This window comes from Chiloscyllium punctatum, chromosome 25 (assembly GCF_047496795.1).
Source record: "Chiloscyllium punctatum isolate Juve2018m chromosome 25, sChiPun1.3, whole genome shotgun sequence".
NCBI lineage: Eukaryota > Metazoa > Chordata > Chondrichthyes > Orectolobiformes > Hemiscylliidae > Chiloscyllium > Chiloscyllium punctatum.
The window spans coordinates 31,862,344-31,881,573 of record NC_092763.1 but is presented as its reverse complement, the minus strand read 5'-3'; the positions used below and the strand labels follow the sequence as shown (position 1 = coordinate 31,881,573).

Sequence of the window (19,230 nt, the reverse complement as noted above, 5' to 3'; positions counted from 1 at the left end):
TCTGCACCCTCATCCTTAATAATAGATTCTAAAATCTTACCAATAACTAGGGTCAAGCTAACCAGATTGTAATTTCCTGTCTTCTGCTCTCTCCCTCTTTAAACAGGAATGTTACTGATGGTGATCTTTCAAGAATCGAGTAATTCTTGAAAGATCACCACCAATGCTGGCATGAATAAAGGATTGGCTGACTGGCAGAAGGCAGAGAGGAAGAATAAAGAGGTCTTTTTCAGAATGACAGCTGGAGACTAGTGAAGTTCCGTAGAGGTCAGTGGGATCATAATTATTTATGTTATACATTAACGACTTGAATGAAGGAACTGAGGGCATTGTTGTTAAGTTTGCAGATGACACAAAGATAGATGGAGGGACAGGTAGTGTTGAGGAATCAGGAAGGCTGTAAAAGGACTTGGACAGATTAGGAGAGTGGACAAAGAAATGGCTCATGGAGTACAAAGTGGGAAAGTGTGAGGTTATGTACTTTATTGGGAAGAATAGAGGCATAGACTATTTTCTAAATGGGGAAAGACTTCGGAAATCTCAAGTATAAAGGGACTTGGGACTCTTAGTTCAGCATTCTCTTAAGGTTAACATGCAAGTTCAGATAGCAGTTAGGAAGGCTGATGCAATTTAATTCAAGAGGGCTAGAATACAAGAGCAGAGATGTACTGCTAAGGCAGTATAAAGCTCAGGTCATGTCACATTTAGAATATTGTGAACAGTTTTGGGTCCCATTTTTAAGGAAGGATGCACTGTTGTTGGAGCAGGTCCAGAGGAGGTTTACAGGAATGATCCTAGGGTTGAAGAGTTTGTCATACAAGGAGTGGTTGAGGACCCTGGGTCTGTATTTGATTGAGTTTAGAAAGATGAAGGGGAATCTCATTGAAACTTACGGAATGGCCTGGGTAGAATGAACATTAGAAAATGTCACCATCAGTCGGACAGATTAGGATCCAAGGGCACAGTCTCAGAGTGAAGGGATGACCCTTTAGAATGCTCAGTGGTTAGCACTGCGGCCTCACGCGCCAGAGACCTGGGGTTTGACTTCTGCCTTGGACAGCTGTCTGGGTGGAATTTGCACATTCTCCCCGTGTCTGTGTGAGTTTCCTCCAGGTGCTCCGGTTTCCTCCCACAATCCAATGATGTGCAGGTTAGGTGAATTGGCTATGCTAAATTGCCCATGGTGTTAGATGCATTAGTCAGGGTAAATGTAGGGGTATAGGTATGGATGGGTTACTCTTCAGAGGGTCGGTGTGGACTTGTTAGGCCAAATGCCCTGCTTCCATACTATTGGGAATCTAATCTAATTTTAAAAACTGAGATGAGAAGAAATTTCTTCAGCCAGAGGGTGATGAATCTGTGGAACTCATTGCCGCAAAAGCTGTGGACGAAACTCATTGAGTGTTTTTAAAACAGAGATAGAAAGGGTGTTGAATAGTAAGGGGATCAAAAGTTATGGGGAGAAGGCAGGTGAATGATTTGAAAAACTATTAGCCATGATCGAATGGTGGAGCAAACTCATTCAGAGACAGTAAAAGAAATCACAGAAAACAGGTAAGTGGTTGACAGTGAATATTTTATACATTTTTCCATCAGAAATCAGGTACCTTTTCAGTAAATTCTATTGGTCATAACTGAATATGAAATAAATCAATTGTCAGATCATAAAGACTGCAGGCAGGTAATGTGTTGTGACTGCATGGTGTGGGAGCTGCTGAATTTAAATGTTATCCAGGGAAAACATGTCAACAAAAGAGTCTGAAGCTGCAAGAACATTGGCTCAGAGTTTATGAGCTGGAGGTTGAGCTGCACATACTGTGACATATCAGGGAGGGGGAAATTTAATTGGATATTTTGCACTAAGAGATGGTTACATCCTTAGAATTGAGTCTTCTGCTTCGACGGCAACTGAGAAGGTAAGGGCATCCAGAGGGCAGGAATGCAGGGGTCTTAATCTTTATAATTGTTCAACAGATTTGAAGATGACAGTGGGGGCTGTTGGGTGAATGAGCTAACTGCCTGAAATGGTGTGCTACAGGAAACCATTTAAATGGAAGGTGCAAAATGAAAGAAATTTCTGGTAGGGGACAATATAGTGAGGGAGATTGATAATGCTCTCTAGAGCAAAGACCAAGAGTCCAGAAGGCTGCAGTGTGTGCCATAGCCAGGTTTGGGACATCTGCCCGTGCTGAAGAGGAACTGACAATGGTAGAGAGAGGATCAAATCATTGTAGCTCATGTAGGTACCAATGCTCCCTTCTCTCACTGGTACAGTCTCCTAAACTGTTCAACTCTCATGCCGAGTTTCCTATGAAAAAGACATGGCTTTGGCAGTCCTATTTCAATTGGAATCACTTTTCAAAGGCATGCAGGATATCGAAGAAAAAAATGTCATCAGCTTTTGTTTATTTTGTTCATTCATGGAAAATGGCATCGCTGGTTGGGCCACCATCTATTGCCTATCCTTAGTTGCCCTTGAGAAGGTAGTGAATGAACTGCTTTTTTGAACCACTGCAGTTGATTTGGTGTTCTTGCAATACTTTTACAGAGCAAATTCTGGGATTTTGACCAAGCAACATTGAAGGAACAATGATACACCAACAGCACGGTGGCACAGTGGTTAGCACTGCTGCCTCACAGCGCCGGAGACCCGGGTTCAATTCCCGCCTCAGGCGACTGACTGTGTGGAGTTTGCACGTTCTCCCCGTGTCTGTGTGGGTTTCCTCTGGGTGCTCCGGTTTCCTCCCACAGTCCAAAGATGTGCCGGCCAGGTGAATTGGCCATGCTAAATTGCCCGTAGTGTTAGGTAAGGGGTAGATGTAGATGTAGGGGTATGGGTGGGTTACGCTTCGGCGGGGCGGTGTGGACTTGTTGGGCCGAAGGGCCTGTTTCCACACTGTAAGTAATCTAATCAAATTCCCTTTTATCAACTTTCCTTATTTGTATCCTCAAAGATGCTAGCAAATTCATCAAACATGATTTCCCTTTCATAAAACCTACAGTCAGACCCCACCACAAATATATATTTCCCTCCCCATCTGTGTTCTGCAGAGATTACTGCCTCCGTTGCTCCCTTGTTAGGTCTATGCTCCCCATCAACTCACCCTCCACTCCCGGTACCTTCCCTTGCCACCACAGAAGATGTAAAACCTATGCCCACACCTCCCCTCTCACCTCAGTCCAAGGTCCATAAGGATCTTTTCACATCTGGCAGAGATTTTCCTGTATATTCTTCCGCCTCATATACAATGTCCATTGCTCTCAATGCGGTCCCCTATACACTGGGGAGACAGGACGCCAACATGTGGAGCGATTCAGGGAACATCTGTGGGACACATGCACCAAACAACCCCATTGCCCTGTGACTGACCACTTTAACTCCTCATCCCACTCCTCCAAGCACATGCAAGTTCTGGACCTCCATCACTGTCAAACCAAACTGACCCGATGACTAGAAGAAGAATGCCTCATCTTCTGCCTGGGGATCCTACAACCACATGGCATCAACATTGACTTCACCACTTTCCAAATCTCCCCTCCCCCCACTTCATCCCAGTTCCAACGTTCGAACTTGGCACCGCCCTCTTGACCTGCCCTACCTGTCCATCTTTCTTCCCACCTATCTGCTCCACTCGCCCCTCTGACCTATCACAATTACCTCTCACCTGCATTTACCTAAAGTTTTCCCACCCTCTTCCTCCCACTCTCCTATTTATCTGTCAGCCCCCTTCCCCTCCACATTCCTGATGAAGGCCTTATGCCTGAAACGTTGGCTCTCCTGCTCCTCAGATGTTGCCTGACTCACTGTGCTTTTCCAGCATCACACTTTTCAATTCCTCCTTTCATAAAACCATGTTGACTCTGTTTGAGTTTTATAAACACCCTCCCTTAATAATGGACTGAGCATTTTCCCAATGAGGATCTTAGACTAACTGGCTTGTAGTTTCCTGCTTTCTGTCTTCCTCCTTTATTGAACAAGGACATTATATTAGAGGATTTGAAATTTGTGATTATTACCCCCTAGAGGATCCCTCACAAGAAGATCTCTTATTCATCCTTATTATCCTTATTCATACCTCATTATACATTACTAGATCTGAAATAACCTTGTAAGTTGTACAATGCATTGCTACAATGCGTTGCTGATGCTCTCTATAAATTTATCTTCCATGGTTACGCTTGCCCATCTGATTTGCCAGTCAACTCATCTATCCTGTTACAAATGCCGCATGTATTCAGACAAAGAGCACTAATTTCTGCTTTTTTATCATTATTACTTACTCTAGTTCCAATTTCTCCTGTATGCTTCTGTGCATATTTTCTACTCTTTCTTACCACACTTTGATTATTATTTGCCTCTGCACTACCTTGAGTTTCTGCTCTCTTATTTATTTTTAATTTTTAAACTGTCCTTCAAATAAACCTGCTCACCCACTAATTACATTAAAAGCGTGTCTACAACTCTACCTATAGGATTTGTTGGGTTCCTGACGCTGGCATCATTCAAATGAAGATATCTCAATGGAATAGCTCTCTCCTTCCCAAGGACTGATACCAATGCCCCATGAATCAAAATCCATTTCTTTCGTGCCACTTGTTGAGCCATGCATGTACCTCTCTAATCTTACTTACCCTATGCCAGTTTGTTAATGGTTCAGGTAGTAACCCTGAGATTATAATTCTACTTTTCATTTTCGCACTCTACTGATTGCATTCTCTCAGCAGAACCTCTGTCCTAGTCCTATTCATGACATGGTGCCAACATAAACTATGACAACTGGATCCTACCCCTCCCACTCCAAGATCTTCTCCAGTTCACAAGAGATGTCCATAACCTTGACATTAGGTAAGCAACACAGCCTTTAGATCTCTATCTTTCCTGCAGCGAACAGTGCTTATTTCCCTAACTATGCTATACCCTATTAAATCAACATTCGTTTTTCTTCCCCTCTTTGAATGGCATTCTGAGCCATGGTGCTTGATCAAATTGTTCATCCTCCCCATGTCCTTCTCCATACCAGGAGCAAGCACCAAAGTTAATTCATTTACAATATGTGCCTGCTTATAGTGGGCATTTCAGTATCATCACTCATCGATGTCGGCACAACGTATCCATCCTGAGTGACAAACTCAACTATGCTTATCTTTTAAAACTTTCTTTCAGTCCTATGACAGACATGCTTCAACTTTACAGTGACTCTATTATTTCAAGTTTGTGAACAATCATATACCAGTGGACTACAAGAATGTCACCATATACAGGTTCTCATTCTAATTGCCGAAGTCCTGACATGGAAGGAAGAAGACGGTACACAATCAAGTTGCCAGCCGTGTTCACCCAAATTGAACAACACAAATTAATGTTCAAATGAAACAAATACGCTTTCACAGAATCTGAGACTGACCTTCTAGGCTAAAGAGAGACAGCAGTTGAATTAAAGCCTATATTCATCAATATCAAAGTCATTCATGCATTTTGAACACTATCCAATGTGAAGGAGTTGACATTATTCATTAGTCCTATAAAGTTTTCTCACAAATGTGTTGATAAAGATGCAGAGATTGCAGATCCTCCCTGAAAACTCCTATGCAAGGTGCATGACGACAATAGAAAATCACGTAGCAAGCAGCTTTTGGCACATTATAGGCAACAAAAGCATCTCTGCCGATCCTCATGCATTTTAATCCACATGTGGAAACAGAAATCACAAACAAACATGTCAGGATATATGAATGGAGCTGTAAAACATAGAAGGAAGAAAATGACTGATTTCCTAAGCATCACCGGTCAGGCAACATCTGAAAATCTGAAGAATCCACGTCTTGAGTATCAGAAGAGCCTATCCCTGAAAAAGCGATTCTCCTGTTCCTTGGATGCTGCCTGACTGGCTGTGCTTTTCCAGCACTACACCATCAACTCTGATCCCCAGCATCCGCAGTCCGTACTTTCGTCTAAACATCACACTCATTGTTGGAAACTATATGAAAATATTCTACTGGAAAGCATGAAACACTAGTCTGATTCTATGCCTATGAGTAAGTCTCTTGCTGAGTAACCTTGTAAAATAGAGGAAGAGCTGGTCTCATACTACGCAATGAGCTCTCTTTGTTTTGTCACATCTGCATTCCTCACAGAACTCGAGCTTTATCCTGAAAGTACATCAACATATAGATAGCTTCCCAATCAACCTGTTCAGAGATGTTATCACATACCTTTGGAACAGGGGAGACTCCCAGGGCTCTGGATTCAGAGGTAGGACCATCAGGTCTTCGTGACATATTTATCTTTGTTCCCATTAATTTGTCAAATACTTTGCCCTTGTGATAGAGACTGTTGCACAATCTTTCCTCCCATTAGTACCTTGTTTATCTGATGTATTTGGGATGTTTATAGTGTCCTCCACCAGGTGAACCTGGTGCAAAATACTAGGTTAAATTAGCTGCCATTTTCCTGCTCCCTGGTAACAATTTCTCTGTTGTATTCTCCAAAGGTTCCACACGTATTATTGCTACTCTCTTTTTACCAAAAGAAGCTCTTACTGGCTGTTCTTTTATAGTTGTTATCAATTTACTTTTATTATCAATTTTCTGCAAAAAGAGACCCTACACAGGCCCTGCAATATGTATTATTAATGAAGGGCATATGGGTCCAGTAAAGTAATGTAGTGTCTAGTAATTGAAGAGTTCATTGGAACCTGTGTAACACATACACTCAGTGAAAAATCTGATAAACTGTGGCCCACACCAAAGCAAATAACACCATGGTCAACAAAACCATGGTTAACAACTCCAAATAAATTATTTTGGACTGTATGAGAGCTACCATGTCAGAGAAGGAAACATTTGAATTATGTATTCATATGTTATTTTACACATATTGATCCAGCAATCAGTAAAATGGCCTACATTACCATTCCATCTTCCCCACCCTCCTGACTTTTTGACTAGACAGACACTGGCAAATTGTGATTGGTTATAAATCTCACATGCTGCTGACCACTTTTAAGCTATTACTAGCATTCAACAAAATGTTCAGCAAAAAAGCAGAGGAAATCACAAAGGCACAAGGTAAAGTAAAAGTACACTTTGACAGTAAACAAACTTAAGGGAACCATGACCTGAAGTTGGGGATTAGGTTTACATCGAACTGTGAACATAAACTCATCTACTTTAGGACCAAAGCAGATCAAGCGGATGCTGTTCAATGACAGCATAAAGTGGAATGTGAGACACTTGAGAGTGAGCAAAGCAGGATTGTGAGGATACAATTCAGTGAGATGTTGATCATCCATCTCTTCAAGCTTATCATACAGAACAACAGCCTCAAGTTAGTAGATCTTAGCACTATCATCGACAATATTCACATTTCAAGCACTATTCTCTATTTTGAGAAAACCAACACAATGAACTCTAAGAAATGACTTGGAGTAAGTATGTTTTTTGATTGTTTAATTTAAATTAGAATAAAGATTTTTAGTTTTATAAGGGTGAAGATGTGGTATTATTTTGTTTGGTTAGTATTTGATATTTCTCTCCTCAGTGCTGTTAGTCTATCCTGGGTGTGGTTATAGAGAGAACCAGAAAGAGTGAAATTTTAAGTGTGAGGGAGCAGCCATTTAAAGCATTGTAAATAAAACTCCTGTACACATAGAATGAAGAGGGTTTGTGGCCAGTAGGTAGCATCCTTACCTCAAAATCAAAGCTCTTGTTTAGTGCCCCTGCCCAGGAGCTGATGGCCAAAGAAGATGAAGTCATAATATACAAAGATATGTTTATTATTCATCAGAATATTCCTCTATCTGATCACCAGTGGCAGGTGGTAAGAGCAGTAATTTCCTGGTCAGCCATATAATGGAACAAAAGTTGGTTCTTCTATCATTGCATCCATAGCTCTAGACTACCTACTTACACGTAAAAGTTCATGTTGCCAAAGTAGCCTGAACCATATAAGTAATTTGTCGCACACCATCATCAAATATAGAATCTGGTGTGTTATCTATGCGTTTCACTGAGGCATAAAATACAACAGATGTTAAACAGATTGACGGAAATACAAGGGGAGAACATACTGTAGATGCAGTGCAAAAGCAATTACTTTGGTGAATCAAGTACTTTGCTTCATGTTTTACATAGAACATAGAACGTTACAGCACAGTACAGGCCCTTCGGCCCTTGATGTTGCACCGACCTGTGAAATTAATCTGATGCCCATGTAACCTACACTGTTCCATTATTATCCAGATGTATGTCCAATGCCCATTTAAATGCCCTTAACTTTGGCGAATCTACTCCTGTTACAGGCAGGCCGTTCCATACCCTTACTACTCTCTGAGTAAAGAAACTACCCCTTATATCTGTCCTAAATCTATCGGCCCTCAATGTAAAGCTATGTCCCCTCGTGTTAGTCTTCAGCATCTGAGGAAAAAAACTCTCACTGTCCACCCTATCTAACCCTCTAATTATTTTATACGTCTCGATTAAGTCACCTCTGAGCCTTCTCTCCTACGAAAATAGCCTTCCTTGTAACACCTTCTTTCCATATCAGGCAACATCCTAGTAAATCTCCGTGGAACCCTTTTCTATAATGTAGTGACCAGAACTGCACGCAATACTCCAGGTGCGGCCTTTCCAGCATCTTGTACAGCTGAAGCATGACCTCATGGCTCTGAAACTCAATCCCCCTACCAATAAACGCCAACACACATATGCATTCTGAACTATCAACCTGGGAGGCAACTTTCAGGAATTTATGCACCTGGACACCAAGATCTCTCTGTTAATCTACACTGCCAAGAATTTTACCATTAGCCCAGTACTCTGCATTCCTGTTACTTCTTCCAAAGTGAATTACATCACATTTTTCCACATTAAACACCATTTTCTACTTCTCAGTCCAACTCTGCATCTTATCTATGTCCCTCTGTAACCCACAACATTGTTCAGCACTATCCACAGCTCTCCCCACTTTCGTGTCATTTGCACATTTATTTACCCATCTTTCTACGCCCACCTCCAGATCATTTATGAAAATGACAAACAGCAGTGGCACCAAAACAGATCCTTGTGGCACTGGTAACTGAGCTCCCATCAACCACCACTCTGTCTTCTTTCAGTTAGCCAATTTCTTATCCAAACCACTAAATCACCTTCAATCCTGAAACTCCATATTTTGTGCAATAGCCTACCATGTGGAACCTTATCAACCACCTTACTGAAGTCCATATACACCACATCAACTGTCTTACCTTCATTCACCTGTCTTGTCACCTTCTTGAAGAACTCAGTAAGGTTAGTGAGGCATGACCTCCCCTTCACAAAACCGTATTGACTGTTGTGGTTCTGTTCGCCGAGCTGGGAATTTGTCTTGCAAACGTTTCGTCCCCTGTCTAGGTGACATCGTCAGTGCTTGGGAGCCTCCTGTGAAGCGCTTCTGTGATGTTTCCTCCGGCATTTATAGTGGCCTGTCTCTGCCACTTCCGGTTGTCAGTTCGAGCTGTCCACTGTAGTGGCCGGTATATTGGGTCCAGGTCGATGTGTTTGTTGATAGAGTCTGTGGATGAGTGCCATGCCTCTAGGAATTCCCTGGCTGTTCTCTGTTTGGCTTGCCCTATAATGGTAGTGTTGTCCCAGTCAAATTCATGTTGCTTGTCATCTGTGTGTGTGGCTACTAAGGATAGCTGGTCGTGTCGTTTCGTGGCTAGTTGGTGTTCGTGTATACGGATCGTTAACTGTCTTCCTGTTTGTCCGATGTAGTGTTTTCTGCAGTCCTTGCATGGGATTTTGTACACTACATTAGTTTTGCTCATGTTGGGTATCGGGTCCTTTGTCCTGGTGAGTTGTTGTCTGAGCGTGGCTGTTGGTTTGTGTGCTGTTATGAGTCCTAGTGGTCGCAGTAGTCTGGCTGTCAGTTCAGAAATGCTCCTGATGTATGGTAGTGTGGCTAGTCCTTTGGGTTGTGGCATGTCTTCGTTCCGTTGTCTCTCCCTCAGGCATCTGTTGATGAAATTGCGAGGGTATCCGTTTTTGGCGAATACTTTGTATAGGTGTTCCTCTTCCTCTTTTTGTAGTTCTGGTGTGCTGCAGTGTGTTGTGGCCCTTTTGAATAGTGTCCTGATGCAACTTCGTTTGTGTGTGTTGGGGTGGTTGCTTTCATAGTTTAGGACTTGGTCTGTGTGTGTGGCTTTCCTGTATACCTTTGTGGTGAATTCTCCGTTCGGTGTTCTCTGTACCATCACGTCTAGGAATGGGAGTTGGTTGTCCTTTTCTTCCTCTCTAGTGAATCGTATTCCTGTGAGTGTGGTGTTGATGATCTGGTGTGTGTTCTCTATTTCTGTGTTTTTAATTATTACCAAGGTGTCGTCCATGTATCTGACCCAGAGTTTGGGTTGAAGTTGTGGTAAGACTGTTTGTTCTAACCTTTGCATTACTGCTTCTGCTATGAGTCCAGAGATCGGTGAGCCCATGGGTGTTCCGTTGATTTGTTCATATATTTGGTTATTGAATGTGAAGTGTGTTGTGAGGCACAAGTCCAGTAGTTTAAGTATGCCGTCTTTGTTGATAGGTTCAACGTCCTGTTGTCTGTTATGTCTGTCCAGCAGGTTGGCTATTGTTTCTTTGGCTAGTGTTTTGTCGATGGAGGTGAACAGTGCCGTTACATCGAATGGACTACCCAAAGTGCACAAACCAGACATCCCACTCAGACCCATAGTATCACTACCAGGGACACCATCACACAAACTGGCCAAAGAACTACAGCAGAAACTGAAAACCTGATCAGCGGATCCAGACAATCTATACAATCGACACAGGAATTCTTGGACATCATCAGAAATATACACATAGACAAGGAAGAAACTATGGTCTCATTCGATGTAACGGCACTGTTCACCTCCATCGACAAAACACTAGCCAAAGAAACAATCGCCAACCTGCTGGACAGACATAACAGACAACAGGACGTTGAACCTATCAACAAAGACGGCATACTTAAACTACTGGACTTGTGCCTCACAACACACTTCACATTCAATAACCAAATATATGAACAAATCAACGGAACACCCATGGGCTCACCGATCTCTGGACTCATAGCAGAAGCAGTAATGCAAAGGTTAGAACAAACAGTCTTACCACAACTTCAACCCAAACTCTGGGTCAGATACGTGGACGACACCTTGGTAATAATTAAAAACACAGAAATAGAGAACACACACCAGATCATCAACACCACACTCACAGGAATACGATTCACTAGAGAGGAAGAAAAGGACAACCAACTCCCATTCCTAGACGTGATGGTACAGAGAACACCGAACGGAGAATTCACCACAAAGGTATACAGGAAAGCCACACACACAGACCAAGTCCTAAACTATGAAAGCAACCACCCCAACACACACAAACGAAGTTGCATCAGGACACTATTCAAAAGGGCCACAACACACTGCAGCACACCAGAACTACAAAAAGAGGAAGAGGAACACCTATACAAAGTATTCGCCAAAAACGGATACCCTCGCAATTTCATCAACAGATGCCTGAGGGAGAGACAACGGAACGAGGACATGCCACAACCCAAAGGACTAGCCACACTACCATACATCAGGAGCATTTCTGAACTGACAGCCAGACTACTGCGACCACTAGGACTCATAACAGCACACAAACCAACAGCCACGCTCAGACAACAACTCACCAGAACAAAGGACCCGATACCCAACATGAGCAAAACTAATGTAGTGTACAAAATCCCATGCAAGGACTGCAGAAAACACTACATCGGACAAACAGGAAGACAGTTAACGATCCGTATACACGAACACCAACTAGCCACGAAACGACACGACCAGCTATCCTTAGTAGCCACACACACAGATGACAAGCAACATGAATTTGACTGGGACAACACTACCATTATAGGGCAAGCCAAACAGAGAACAGCCAGGGAATTCCTAGAGGCATGGCACTCATCCACAGACTCTATCAACAAACACATCGACCTGGACCCAATATACCGGCCACTACAGTGGGCAGCTCGAACTGACAACCGGAAGTGGCAGAAACAGGCCACTATAAATGCCGGAGGAAACAGCACAGAAGCGCTTCACAGGAGGCCCCCAAGCACTGACGATGTCACCTAGACAGGGGACGAAACGTTTGCAAGACAAATTCCCAGCTCGGCAAACAGAACCACAACAACGAGCACCCGAGCTACAAATTAGATTAGATTAGATTACTTACAGTGTGGAAACAGGCCCTTCGGCCCAACAAGTCCACACCGCCCCGCCGAAGCGTAACCCACCCATACCCCTACATCTACCCCTTACCTAACACTACGGGCAATTTAGCATGGCCAATTCACCTGACCTGCACATCTTTGGAGTGTGGGAGGAAACCGGAGCACCCGGAGGAAACCCACGCAGACACGGGGAGAACGTGCAAACTCCACACAGTCAGTCGCCTGAGGCGGGAATTGAACCCAGGTCTCTGGCGCTGTGAGGCAGCAGTGCTAACCACTGTGCCACCAAATCTTCTACCAAACTTTGAACCGTGTTGACTATCCCTAATCAAATGATTCATTTCCAGATGATAATAAATCCAATCTCTTATAACCTTTTCCAACATCTTACCCACAACCAAAGTAAGGCTCATTGGCCTATAATTACCAGGGTTGTCACAACTCCCCTTCTTAAACAAGGGAACGGCATTTGCTATCCTTCAGTCTTCTGGCGATACTCCTGTTGACAATGATGACACAAAGATCAAAGCCAAAGGCTCTGCAATCTCCTCCCTTGCTTCCCAGAGAACCCAAGAATAAATCCCATCCAGCGCAGGAGTCTTATCTATTGTCAGATCCTACAAAATTGCTAAAACCTCCTCTTTGTCAACCTCAATCCCATCTAATCTTGTAGCCCATATCTCTGTATTCTCATTAACATTGCTCCTTTCCAATGTGAATACTGACGAAAAGTATTCATTAAGTGCTTCCCCTATGTCCTCAGATTCCACACACAACTTTCCACTACTATCTTTGATTGGCCCCAATCTTACTGTAGTCATTCTTTTATTCCTAATATAGAAGGCCTTAGGGTTTTTGTGGATCCTTTTCGCCAACAACTTCTCATGTTCTTCCTGGTTCTTCTTAGCCCTCTCTTTAGATCTTTTCTGGCTAACTTATAGCTCTCAAGCCCCCTAACTGAGCCTTCATGCTTCATCCTAAGCCTTCTTCTTCCTCTTGATAAGAGCTTCAACTTCTTTAGTAAACCATGGCTCCCACTCTTAACAACTACCTCCCTGCCTGATAGGAATATACTTATCAAGGACCCGCAGTAGCTGTTCCTTAAATAAGGCCCACATTTCAAGAATGTCCATCCCCTGCAGTTTCCTTCCCTATCCCATGCATCCTAAATCTTGCCTAATCACATCATAATTGCCTTTCCCACAATTATACCTCTTTCCCTGCGGTGTGTTCCTTTCCCTGCCCATTGCCATTGTAAACATAACTGTATTATGGTCACTACTACCAAAGTGCTCACCTACCTCTAAATCTAACACACCTGGCTGGGTTCATTCCCCAGTACCAAATCCAAATATGGCATTGCCCTTTGTTGGCCTGTCTACATACTGTGTTTTAAGTTCATATATCAAACATAGTTAGCTACCATGACTAAGATCATTTGGTGCTTGCCCTGACTCTTCAAGCTATTACTGACGATCCAGATATATTAAGACAGGCATCAACAGATACTTAAGCCAACTTTCATTTAATGTGCAATCTACAATAATCAAACTGCAGGTTGATGTAACACCTAACAGATGAGATTCAACCATAGCCAATGACTTAGAAGATGTCATTTTTGTATTGAAAATGAATAGCATTGCAAAACATACACTACCGCTGAGCAATCTTTTTCTTACGCCTTGTGCAACATTGTTTATATCACAACTGAAAATTGATTAAAATAATGGATGCAAATGATAAAATCATTTCACCTCAATGGCTACATTTACTTGTGAATTTAATTTCAGGGATGAGATAGCTATTGAATTTACAATGGTTATAATGCATTTTTATTGCTGCATGCAGTTCAGGACAGGCTATCTGCCAACAAAATGTGTCCTCATGACCGGATGGTGCTGAAAATGCCTAAAGAAATTTTTGGATTGAAGATGCAAGAGAAAGTAATTGTTCTGTCAAGCAAGGAATTTATAATGGTTGACTGGCCAAATGCAGACCAAGGTGAAGGAGTGGCAAGGCTGAGTGAAGTATGCTGTTCTGGTTTCTCCGATAATATAAGTCACAGAGACATCTTTACTCTTGTAATTCTCTGCAGAACAAACTGAGAATGAAATGGGTGAACTTTTGAGAAATGTCTATCGAGATGTTACAGGTTGGACCTTTTTTCCAAATGTTTATGACTGTTTGCTATTGGACAGCTGTCTCCTTGACAGACTGAAACCATGCCTTTCCACCATAAATTGATTGGACTTTGAATATAATTAGAATCAGACTTCAAGCATTTTAAAAACATTTTTTGTTCTGTCTTTGATAAATGACAGGACTTTTCAACAAAGCAATCAGACAACTAGGTATTTAACTTATACTAGGCAGACCATATAAGTCTCAGCTAACACAAGGTGCTAACTGATTTTTAAACTAAACAGGAACGGTTAAAGGTCCAGTTTGTGCTGTGCGATTTTACATATAATAGATATTAGCACTAACAGGCTGTGTGCCAGATGAATATTGCTAATGTCAATAAGTCACAAGGCTATCAAAGCCTTAACAGAATCCAACAGGTTTCCAGATATGGATATTTTGAGTGAGATCTCTGATCATCCCACAAATGTTGCAATTCCTAGATAAGGCCTTTTTACAATTGAGTCCTTACTAACAACCAGTGAATTCTATGATATGCAATGAGTCCAGTTCCTTTGGGCAACAGAACAGAACTAGAAGTTCTGGCTCTGGATCACCTGACTAACACACTGTTGTGTTTTGGTGTCCTTATAAAAAGGCTATATGAACAGGTGAACAGGCTCATAGCAACTTCATCATCATAGTGTCACTTTATCTTTCTATTGCTAGGACATTATTTAGAATTGCATATTAAACAAGCTTGCACACAGGGTCTTAAAGTGTGGCAAAGGTTCACAAGCTCCTTCACAAAAACATTGTGAAAACAAAATCTCAAATTGAAATTTGACCCAGATGCAGTACAGTAAGAAAAAAAAATATCATTTCTTTAAATTGTCTATGGAATCTGTAACTGGCTTTTAGAATGTGTGAAAATAACTTTTAAGAGGTTGGATCAATTAAAAATGTATCTTGAGTAATTTTATTAAATATTAAGAAATAGTAGTCCGCATGTCCTGGTAACCTTTACCTGGAAGCAGTACCAGTAGGAAGGAGGTTAAGACAGCAGCCATGCAACTAAATACAAATGAAAGCTGTAGAAAGGGGAGGGCTACAACAGGTGGAATGGTAGACAAGTAATATTAACAAAGAGCTTTGTGTACATAATTTTGTTAAATAGGGCTGGACAAGATTAGACAAGATTAGAGCAGGCATTCTGAATTGATCAATTTTACTGCTGCTGTTTCAGTTTTGCTAGAGCTGACCGGGTTATTTATCATGTGTGATTAAAGGGAACAGATAAGGACCCTGTGGGGTACCTGCGTCATCAAAACTGCTGTTAAGGTAGTTAAGAGGTTCTGCTGTTCGGGTAAAAACCATCACTTGGGACCCCAGATGGAATATAGCTGCTGGTGAATGAATTGAGGGTAAATTGATTGAGTGGAAAAATTAGAAATCCTATTTTCAGAGGCTGAATTATATAAGATCTGAACTGCAGATGATGCCACATGTCAGTACCGAGTAATAAAGGCCTTTGTAGTTATGTAAGACAGACTTTAAAGTAGTACTAACTAATTAAAATGAAATTTACATTTTATTTGAAGTGTTATTTGCCTTTTAATTCATGTATAATTGATGGTGATTCTGATTACTCTTAAAGTAAAAGTTTTGGTCATTTCATCACTTGAGGGTCATTTTATAAATTTATTTGTTTCGGTTTACAACTCCCCACAACCCTTGTAACAAAATAAGCAACATTTGTACAATGTATTTAACACCCTCCTTTTAAAGTGCAGTCATGGCTGTAATGCAAGAAACATTTTGCAGCAAGAACATCCCACAAAATCTGATCAGACAAATGAGTAGACGATGTAGAGACAAAAAAAACCCTGCAGATGCTGGAAATGTTGGTCAGATGCATGTGGCACTGGGAAAGCTCCTGTACTCTTCTTTAAACAATGCCTTGCAATCTTTTATATCCATCATGCAGGTTAATGCCCCATCTGAAAATTGTGTGGTACTAAACCAGAAACAGGTCATTCATCTTGTAAATTGTAAATCAAATTCAGTTGAAAGGGCAACAGGAAACAGTGTAAATTTCCATAAATTAGGCAAGTTGTATAACCTTAGGTTTGATCAGATGATCTACTCCCTGGATGTGAATCCAAAAATACATCCCAAACTGTTGTTGTTTTTAGCATCTTTTCTACCTGTCCATTGATATGACAATGTCCCACCAATGTAATGTTAGTAACAGTTGATCTCCTGTTTGTTTCTTACTGTCAATATTGACTTCATAGCTTTTATTCGTCTTCGTATTTCTCTAACGGGATATTTAATGTCTCATTCTTTAGCATTCATCAGGAAATGGGTTATTATAGAAAGCTAGTTCTTTTTGAAAGCTGGAGTCACATAATACTTTGAACAGTTCATTACCATCATAAAGTGTTCTATTCCTTAACTTTCATGCTTGCTAACATTTCATGAGGTAATGATTTTGGGACTTTTACTTGCTTGCGTAGAAATTGTAGACTAAATATTGGAACAACATCCTTCTTCCTTTCCCACCATACCAACCAGTACCCTTCCACTGACACCCTCCTTCGACTGACTGAACTGGTCCTCACCCTGAACAACTTCTCTTTCTAATCCTCCCACTTCCTCCCAAACCAAAGGAGTAGCCATGGGCACCCGCATGGGCCCCACCTATGCCTGCCTCTTTGTAGGATATGTGGAACAGTCCATCTTCTGCAGCTACACTGGCACCACCCCCCACCTTTTCCTCCGCTACATCGATGACTGTATCAGCGCTGCCTCATGCTCCCACGAGGAGGTTGAACAGTTCATCCACTTTACCAACACCTTCCACCCCGATCTCAAATTCACCTGGACTGTCTCAGACTCCTCCCTCCCCTTCATAGACCTTTCCATTTCTATCTCGGGCGACTGAATCAACACGGACCTTTACTATAAACCGACCGACTCCCACAGCTACCTAGACCACACCTCCTCCCACCCTGCCCCCTGTAAAAACGCCATCCCATATTCCCAATTCCTTCGTCTCCGCTGCATCTGCTCCCAGGAGGACCAGTTCCAATACCGCACAACCCAGATGGCCTCCTTCTTCAAGGACCGCAATATCCCCCCAGACGTGATCAACGATACCCTCCACCGCATCTCCTCCACTTCCCGTTCCTCTGCCCTTGAGCCCCGCCCCTTCATCACCACCAGAACAGAACCCCACTGGTCCTCACCTACCACCCCACCAACCTCCATATACAGCGTATCATCCGCCGTCATTTCCGCTACCTCCAAACGGACCCCACCACCAGGGATCTATTTCCCTCCCCTCCCCTATCAGCATTCCGAAAAGACCACTCCCTCCGTGACTCCCTCGTCAGGTCCACACACCCCACCAACCCAACCTCCACTCCCGGCACCTTCCCCTGCAACCGCAAGAAATGCAAAACTTGTGCCCACACCTCCCCCCTTACTTCCCTCCAAGGCTCCAAGGGATCCTTCCATATCCACCACAAATTCACCTGCACTCCACACACATCATTTATTGCATCCGCTGCACACGATGTGGCCTCCTCTATATTGGGGAGACAGGCCGCCTACTTGCGGAACGTTTCAGAGAACACCTCTGGGACACTTGACCAACCAACCCAACCACCCCATGGCTCAACACTTCAACTCCCCATCCCACTCCACCAAGGACATGCAGGTCTTTGGACTCCTCCATCGCCAGAACATAGCAACACGACGGTTGGAGGAAGAACGCCTCATCTTCCGCCTAGGAACCCTCCAACCACAAGGGATGAACTCAGATTTCTCCAGTTTCCTCATTTCCCCTCCCCCCACCTTGTCTTAGTCAAATCCCTCGAACTCAGCAACGCCTTCCTAACCTGCAATCTTCTTCCTGACCTCTCCGCCCCCACCCCCACTCCGGCCTATCACCCTCACCTTGACCTCCTTCCACCTATCGCATTCCCAACGCCCATCCCCCAAGTCCCTCCTCCCTACCTTTTACCTTAGCCTGCTGGACACACTTTCCTCATTCCTGAAGAAGGGCTCATGCCCGAAACGTCGATTCTCCTGCTCCTTGGATGCTGCCTGACCTGCTGCGGTTTTCCAGCAACACATTTTCAGCTCTGATCTCTAGCATCTGCAGTCTTCACTTTCTCCTCCAGGATTCCAGGTTGGCCTATTACTGTTTGATCTTTATTTTAAACTCATTTGCTGCATGACTCTGATAAACAACATATGGGTTTCCTTTCTTAATGTTGCCAATGTATGTTAAGTAGACATGTGGATTCATGGGAGAATAAACCTTATACTACCAAATACAGAAGAACAAAAGTCTAGCTGTCTCTTGCGCTGGCTGGATATAATTCTGTTTCAAGTCTTGTTGGTTTCCTAGTGTTTCCATTCCTTTTTAGTTAATGCTTTATTTCCCTACACTATTTCGGAAGCATATTTAAAAGGCAGTTGGATGAAGTCGCAGTAAGTGACCATTTTGAAAATAGTGATCAAAATATGTAGTAGTTTTAGCATCATTATGGAAAGGGATAAAGGTAGAAAGGAGCAAATGTTCTAAATTGGGGAAAACACATTTTACAAAGCTGACTCAAGTGGATACTTAAATGAAAGTTGGTAGAAAATTAGAGGGAGGCACTCAAAGGCAAGATTCCACAACCACAGTATCAATATGTCCCCACAAAATGAAAGAGTGTTACTACCAAATCTAGATTCCTTGGTTATCCAGAAGACCACAGGGAAGGATAAAGCAGAAAAATAGATATTATTAATCACAAAAAATGTAATAGTTTAGGAAGCTGAGTAGTATATAGAAAGTAGAGTCATAGAGTCAT

At 42.5% G+C, this 19,230-nt stretch overlaps 1 protein-coding gene across 5 annotated transcripts in view; it reads right to left on the bottom strand.

Moving 5' to 3' along the window:
* drp2 (dystrophin related protein 2) overlaps positions 1-19,230 on the bottom strand; it is a 394,171-nt gene that overhangs the window by 182,421 nt on the left and 192,520 nt on the right. The window lies entirely within an intron of this gene.